This window comes from Kryptolebias marmoratus, linkage group LG16, assembly GCF_001649575.2.
Source record: "Kryptolebias marmoratus isolate JLee-2015 linkage group LG16, ASM164957v2, whole genome shotgun sequence".
NCBI classification, from domain to species: Eukaryota; Metazoa; Chordata; class Actinopteri; order Cyprinodontiformes; family Rivulidae; genus Kryptolebias; species Kryptolebias marmoratus.
The window spans coordinates 22,612,081-22,621,232 of NC_051445.1; positions in this window are offsets into that span (position 1 = coordinate 22,612,081).

Here is a 9,152-nt window from a genome sequence, read left to right on the forward strand (position 1 = left end):
GAACTGACAAATGCTTACTGAAAGTTTACAGTGTCTGATCCAGCCCTGCAAGTTCAGAATTTTGAGTATTTATCTATGAAATGCAGCAAAAGTTAGAGATATGAGCTTAGTGTGATATGAATCAGTCCCACTGTCCGTGAATTCTTCTGACAGAGTGAAAAGCACCTAGGTGGGACGAATGAAACATCCTATTTTTAATATAAAGTAGAATAAACATGAAATGTCCTTTAAAAAGTGTGGGAAGGAAGATTAAAATATCACAAAGTAAAAAGACACCTTGATCAGGTTACCTACTTATTTTGGGAAAGGAACATGAGTGGAAATGAGCTCAGTCAGGAGCACTCATAAAAAAGCTTGTCTATATGAAGTACAGGAGACACATTCTGTCACTTTATTCAATGACATGAATCTGTTAACTCTGACATCGTGAGGTGAGTTACCCTTCAATAATTTGACTCAACCATGTGAGTTAAGAAACGTTTTCATGGTGGATATATGACAGAGGCACTCCCACTGTGAGAGATAAACTCGGTGCAAGCACCTGCAACCCAACACTGTGACAGTCGCTGACAGCAACATTAAGACACGGACTGATGATGTCACAGCTGATTTGTAGGCAGACTTTGCTCCTTTGAGAGGTCAACAAACTGCGTACGGAAACTCTTGAAAGTCCAGGTGACATCTGGATAGTGTCAATATAAAACATGCCATGATATCACGATAATCAGCTTTCAAACAAGTATAGGAATGCACAAATGGCGTCTAAGGTGCAATAATTATCTAAGGGAGCATAAGCAGTAAAACACCCTTATCACTATGTTGTTACGCTTTCCTTTATGTAAAGATTTTTGATCCGCAACCCCTCTCGCAGCTTTGGAAAAAAAAAATGGACAAGAAAAGGATGGATTAAATCACGTGGCTCAGTTGGTAAGGGTGCGTACTGGCTTTTGGTAGTAGTATACTGTACAATGTATGTGAAATTTGTTTAATAACAAATAATTAAGAAGCCACATCAAAATGTGCGAATTTCGGCAGAATTAATGAGAAAACCAAACCTGCTTTGAAAATTTATAATAACCCAGGTATGCTTCCGAGAAGACACATAATTCAAAGTTTAAACGGGTCAGGGAAGAGTGGACTTTCCATGACTGAACGAGCATTTTGATATCTTTACCCAGTTATATAAAATTGTAGTTTAACTTGTCTATGTTATGGACATTTACCACAGAATGTTTAGGCTAGAGAGTGATAATGTGTAAGTGTTTAAAATTTCTAAATTTCTGTAAACAAACTTTTCTTACTTCTACAGTCTTTACAATTCTTAATCAGTTTACACTTTTGCACTGTTTCACCTGGTGTGTCTCACTGTTATATAGGACTTTCTCCTAAATTCTTCTGGAGCGCAGAGTGTGCACATCCAAACTCTCATAGACTCCCATTGCATCTGAGCTCTGAATTTTCTCTTCAAAACTGGAAAGGCAAGGGTCTTTTAACTCGTCATATCCCCTACATAAAACACATAAAACACTGTAGACTCATAAAGCTTGACGTATGTGATGAGGTGACTGTCTGAGACTTACATTATAGTCTGTGTTCCTGTCTTATTAAGGGTGCTGTAAGGGAGTGACAGACACTGCTGTGTGGTTACCATGGTGACCCTAAAATTTTTCTAGTTAATATTGTATCAATGGCAAGACAGACTTGTTTTATACTGCATAGCAGCAAATAAAAAAGCTCCCTTGAGAAAATACTGTACAATACCCGAGTCATTATTGTAATATCAAACAAAATCTGTAGTTTTACCAAATTAGATGCTTACATTTGATAAAAGGTTCCCATCAGCTTAATGCGACTAAATAATGTTACAGAGCAGAAAAAGAAACAGTTCTGTTTTAAACCAGTACACAAGTCAGATGCCTGTCTCATTATTTGCAGCACTGCAGGCTGAGACTCATTAACAGCTAAACAAGTGCGCTGTGTTTGGGACATCAGTGGGAATTAAAGCAACTTATTCTCTAATGGGACAATTCATTCTTGGATTCAAAGAAATCCTGGTGCCCTGACAAAATGCATACTGCAAACATGGCTCAGTGAGTCGCCTTAGCATTAAACTCTGATGCCTGGCTGCTGGTTTGCAGAGGACCTTACCTTTCTGCAGAGCTGGATCAGTGCGTTAAAAGCCTGTCAAACAGCCATGAATGCCAGCGTTTCTCCTCTGTCCTGAAATATATCGCCAAGCAAAACAAATCCGGTGGCTTCAGGCCCCAGTGTGTGTGTGTGTGTGAGTGTGTGTGACAGCGTCGCACGTGTCTGCCGGTGTCAGATGAAGCAGCCACTCCTTTTAGGGAACGCGGCGTGGCCGGAGGAGGCTCCAGGGACGACCTGCCGCGCGCAGCCCGCAGTCATCCGGGACGGTTTCTGTCGCCCGGCTCGATCCTTCCCATCCAGCATCACTGACTCCCTGCAAGCATGGCGACACCTCTGAGGTCGCTGAATGACACGCCGCCCTCTCTCTCTCTCTCACACACACACACCAGCGATTGTTTTAAGGGCAACAGAAAACAGATGGCAGCAAGCAGCGATCGATCCTCAGCCGCTGCCGCTGTGGGAGCTGCTTACAGATTCTCCACCAGCAGGGTCTGCTGCTGCTGCTACTGCTGCTGCTGCTGCAGAGGAGAGCTGCATATGACTCACTCACTGTTCGATTAGTTCTCCTGACTGTGTGTCTGTCTGTCCCAGGCTGGGCAGCATGTGTCTGCAGGTCTTTACGAAGCTTAAGGGTTTGGGCTGTAATGATGCTCAGGAGTAATGAGGAGACATGCCACCTGCCTCTATTCACAGAACTTTAAAAAGTCCATAAGTCACAACATGACGCAGTAATTTATTTAATGGGACTGCACAAACAAAATCAAATTAATTAAGTAATGTAAAAAAACCCACATAGTAGAACTCATTGGGGCCCCTGTCCACATGGCCCTCCCAGCTGTGATAAGTCTACCAGTCAATTTAGATTACAACATGAAGACAAGAGGAAAACCCTCAATTCAGTGCTTTTCTAATAAGTTTAATGAGTGTATTTAATATCATGACTATGGGGTTCCATTAGTGCCAAAAATATGTTTATGTGTCTATGTAAGCCGTGTATGTAGCATGCTTATGGGGTTCCATTAGTGCCAAAAATATGTTTATGTGTCTATGTAAGGCGTGTATGTAGCATGCTATGTATATGTTAGGTGATATGTAAGATGGTATGTTAGGTGATATGTAAGGTCATATGTAAGGTGATATGTTAGGTGATATGTTAAGTATGTATGTATTGTAACATGCCTATATACTGCATTGTGTCTGTTCCGCACATATCATTATGTCACTTAACATATACACCTTACATATCACTTAACATATACATAGCATGCTACATACACGCCTTACATAGACACATAAACATATTTTTGGCACTAATGGAACCCCATACATGACAACAATTAAGTTGATTAGCTTTTTTCTTTGTTTACTGTAAACGATTGTAATGGTAAAATGAGTTTCTTTCAACAGTTCTTTACTGTTAAAGCAATGAACAATGAGTTATTGTAGAGATTGGAGTTTTCACAGTACAGTTGCTGTATTCACAACAGTGCTGTGCTGTGTAAGCGGTTATGGCAATGCAACTGTAAATTGCATTCTGGGAAAATATTAGGCTACTGCAAACCAAAATACAGTAATGCTGGCTTCCTGAAATAAATAAATAAAAATATAAAAACATCAGTCCAACATCTTGGAAATAAAAGACTCTCTGTGAATTAATATTATTTTGTATTTAAGCTTTAGGATAGGAAATAATATTTAATTTGATTTTTCTGTGATGTTTTGCTTGCACTGCAATAATCTCTTGAAAAGCTGAATATCTGTTTGATCATGAAATGCACGTCGCTTCAGCTGGAAAAAAATGTTTTCACAGGAGCCTAGTTGACACATATTGCTAACTGCATAGGTCAGGAGTCTCCAATCCTGGTCCTCGAGGGCCACTATCCTGCATGTTTTACTTGTTTCTCTGCTCCAACACACCTGATTCAGTGGTTAAATTACCTCTTCATGTTCTGCAGAAGCCTGTTAATCAGCCATTGATTCAAATCAGGTGTGTTGGAGCAGAGAAACAAGGAAAACATGAAGGATAGTGGCACACGAGGACCAGGATTGGAGACCCCTGACCTATGCAGGATCAACTGAATCAAATGTCTCCAAGTTCTGTTTTTCTGGTTTTATTAATAGGTTTGTTGAGCCTGATGGCTTCTCTGGAAATGATGCTGCTCACACAGATCACAGCACATTAGCACTTTTTTCCCTCTTTGAGTAGACCACACTTTCCTTGGTCTTGGCCAAGTTCAGGCGCTGATGATTTTTTTGTAGGACCATTGCACAAAGCTATCCACCAGTTCACTGAAATCTGTCTCTTATCCATCTCTAATACAGTCCACCACAGCAAACTTCTCAGAGAACCTCTGCAGGTGGCATGTCTCTGAATTGTATTTAAAGTCAGAGGTGTAAAGAGTGGACAGGACCAGGGACAGTGGTGCTCCTGTGTTACTGATCACCACATCAGTGTGCTCCCCAGTTGTTCATACTGAGGCCTATCTGACAGATAACCAACAACCCAGGAAACAGTGAGCACCCTGACTCCTGTCCCGAGCAGCTTGTTGCATGCACACAAAAGATTGGATGGTGCTGAAAGCTCTCCTTTTAGCCTCCACTACCAACCAGTGAGATAGAGCCTTTTGCAGCAGACAGATGACCGCATTATTCACCCCCACATGAAGCTGGTAGGAAAACTGGAGTAGAATGCAAAGCAGTTTACATCTGAGAATCTAGGTGGATGGGTTCGAACTAGTCACTTCATTGCATGTGACATCTGGGCAACTAGTCACCGAGGCTAAATGGAGTCTTTGTTAGGTACAGGCAGTAAGCAGGATGTTTTCCAAAGTACTGGTACTCTTTGCTGCAGAAAGATGCCAGACAGCTGGGAAGCACTGTGCAGAACACCTGTCCACTGTATTAACCTGTGACATTGACCTTGATCCTTTAGCTCGATTCTAAATAACAAACCTTTGTAGGTGTTGCAGTATTTAAGTATTATTCGACAACACTGTAAATGAAAAATCACAACTATACTGTAATGACTTATTTTGTCTTAGATTCTTTATTTAATAGCAAATCAAACTTAGAGATAAAAACAGAATATTGAAAAGCAATGTAAATAAAAACACACCTGCTTACTAAACATTGACTTCATGTACACATGCAGGTTTGTACTTTATTGATTTTTTAAATTAGAAAGTGAACTGTGAATCACTGTTGTTATCATAATGTTGTAACAATATCAGCAGATAGACTTTTAGCTCCACATTGCACACCACATATCCATTATTGCTGCTTAATGGACAAGGCACTAAGAAGTCTAGACACACTCGGAGTATGGGTGCAAAATTACATCTGATTTTTTATATATCCCTAATAAATAAAGGAAATATGTAGTTGCGTTTAATTAAGAATAATACAGTTAGATATTTGGCAGTTTATCCAAGGTCATTTAATCACACAAGATTTAAGATGCAGCATAAAGTACAAGTAAGATAGAGGTATAAGAATTAGGTTTTTCTTTGAGTTAATGTTTGGTTTGTCTGTGAACCATTTCTAGTTATTTAACCATAAAAAACAACTAAAAACAAGGAATATGTGATAATGTTCAGCCATGGAAATAGTCAGTGCCCCTCTGTCTTTATAAACAGCCTGTCGTATTCAAAGATTCCTGCTATGAGGGCACATCAGCATGCACCCTCACCTCTGTGTGTCAAGGAGAATTCAATAATCTTGTCAGTGACTAATGTCTCACTCCTTCTTTGCAGTCAGCTGTGAGAAGCTTACAGCAGCACATGTGGTGGACATGATGTGAACTGGACAGGACCTGAGTGCTGCAGCTTCAGTGGCATCAGACAAAGGAAGCTTTGTGCAGGTCTATAGAAATGTTTTACTTAATGTAAGATCGAGCCATCTTTTTTCTTTTACCTTATTCCTTTCCAGGTTGCAAGAGAGCTGGTGCCTATCTCCAGCAGTCATTGTGCAGGTGTCGGGGTATGTCCTGGACAGGTTACAAGTCCATCACAAAGAGCCGTAGAGACAAATGAGACAGACAACTATTTGCATTGAAGTGGTATAATTTACATGGTTATTGGCAGGATTAGGAACTGGTAATGTATATATCTAAAATACTAAGGCTGCATTAGAGTTGTACCTGCAAAAGCTTCCAATAAACTAATGCACTAATGCATGAGCAGGACAATGACAGTTTTTGCATGTTTGAATTATCTAGTTCCCTAATTACTTGTCTATTTGCATTTTAATTTGCATCTCCACCTGTTTTATTGTATCCCTCTAAAGTCATTGCATTGGTTCTGCCTGTCCTTTATTTTTTTAAAAGGATCTTATTAGAAAGTTAGATCTATCTATCTATCTATCTATCTATCTATCTATCTATCTATCTATCTATCTATCTATCTATCTATCTATCTATCTATCTATCTATCTATCTATCTATCTATCTATCTATCTATCTATCTATCTATCTATCTATCTATCTATCTATCTATCTATCTATCTATCATTAAAAACCAAAGGGGTAACCAAAGTGCTGTACAATAGATTAAAACAGTAAGAAGATTTAGGTGTCTTGCCATTTATTTTAACACATATTCAGGATCACTGTACAGCAGTCTTTTTTTTTTTTAGATGGATTTTTGTATTTTTATTTACTTTTTTTTTTGTGAAGAAGCTCAAAGCTTTGAATCCCAGACCGCTGGTGCTCTGGAGGGAGATCAAAGGGAGAAAATGATAGTTTTCACTCTCTAACATGACCTGTGCGCCAAATGACTTACCAACAGCAAAACACAAATTCACCTTGAACAGCGAGGACTTCTGCTGCAGCAGTGCAACACTGCCCTCCAGTGGGATTTTGAAAAAAAAAAAAAAAAGAAAAAAGAATGTTCTTGAAATTAGGAATAAGTTCCAGACAAGCTGTGAATTATTTGACCAATTCTACATGAGAACAGTCTTATTATAGCAAATGGAAGAAACTTTGTTTAATTCACAAAACCTCAGACATAACTTTTCCACATTATTGAAGATTCTCTTATTACTCCAGCTACGAATATTCCCCAGGCTTTCACTTCACCAATGGAAATACCACCTTAACCACTGTGACTCTTTTTTTTTAAAATTATTCTTTAAGACATCATAGAATTTAGATTTGTTTTTAATGTGTTTGCGTAATGGAAAGCACATACTTTAAGCGAACAATCACACCAATAAAGTCTTTAGGTAATGACAGCATTTTGGAGCACTACAGAAAACATTAGGTTCAGTCCATATGATTTACATAAACAAATGGAAAGGCTGATCACATCTCCGCAATGAGTCACTTTTGGAACAGGCTGCGTTCATGGGAAAGTTTATTCAGAAAAAAAAAAAAAAAGACGAGATACTCTAGCGTAATGCTGTGTGTAAAAAAATATTAAGTGGATATATAATTAGATTATTATCAACAAACACACTTGCACACACATGTAGCCTCACCGCATGGGTTTTGCAGTATGCAGGCATACAGACACACACATGGATAAGCCACACTCACGTGCACACTCCTGCAGCGCATTCCTCTCTACGACTGGTCAGGACCCAGACACCGCATGCCAGTGCACCTCGCTCCCTAAACCACAGGCCGCAAAAGTAGAAGAAACAGATGGGTACCAGCTGTTTGGATGGGAGCCCTGAATACCCAGCTACTGTACTGCACCACACACACATGCACACACACACACACACACACACACACACACAAGCTTGTATAAGCACTGAAGTTCTTTAACTACAGCCAGCTAATACTTTCTAGTATTTATTCACACAGCCTTTACAGACATGTATTCTCTCTACTAATGTCAGCATGGCATGTTTGTGATAATTATGCAGGTATTTTAGATGACTACCATTACCTTAGAGTCTGTCTATGTGTAAACATACAAATGTACTGTATGCACTATGTCTTTAACAACTGGTCAGTAAACCATTCTTTATAAGTTCTTCTTTAAATCAGCAAACTTTGGCCCCTTGTTGTAAAGTGTTGTCATTTATAATATACAATACTAGTGAAAATGGTTTTATAAATACATTCTAATGCAATCCATTTACGGGCCAGTGCAAGCTAACACAGTCACATTTAGCAATTCTGAAAATGCCAATATCCAAATTAGTGCTATTCACTAATTTGCTTGTGGATTAGCAAATTAGTGAATTGCATTGAGTCTTTATTTGATTCTGTACCCTGCTGTGAACATTTAGGACGCAGCAGATGATTGATAAAAAAAAACTCCTCTTTGACAGAAAGAGACCTGATGCAGAAACCAGAGTCAGGAAGAGATGTTGTCTTCATGAGTGGGGTGTGAGAAGACTGGGAAGAGACATGAATGTACCTACCTGCAGTTCAGTCTATATATAACGATCACCCACTCACATAAAATGCATCATGCAAATAAAAAACAAGAATCATTTAAAGAAATTCATTTTGCCAACCCTGTCTTTCAAGTTTTAAATTAAGTTTTAAACCAAGACAATCTTTTGTTGACAAATTACAAAGTTACAGCGTTAAAGATGCTCAGGTCATGTGTTATGTAAAAAGTTACTTCCTTGTACACAAGGGAGCGCAAACACTCTTCAACAGATTGTGGCGAATGAAACAGAGTATAAGCTTCAAAATAAACTGACTGGGGTAGACTGAAGCACCCATGTGACCCTGAACAAAGCACAAGAAATAGATGAGACTACTTGGTTAGGTTTAGGAATCAACATCAATGTTAGGGCTCAGAAAAGTATATGGTTTGGGCTTGAACATGTTAATATACTGTAATTGCAAACTGTGCAGTATTGGTGACACATGATCACAAATGTCACTTGTCCTTGTTCAAACAGTTGTAAATCATAAACTGACAATGAAGCAATCACCAGTTTTCTCAGCTGCACTTTCAGTTTTGAAAATCAGAGCTTTATGTAGCCCTTCATCGTCTGTCTGCTCATCATTTCTGAATGATGACCTGATTTTTAGTCAATGA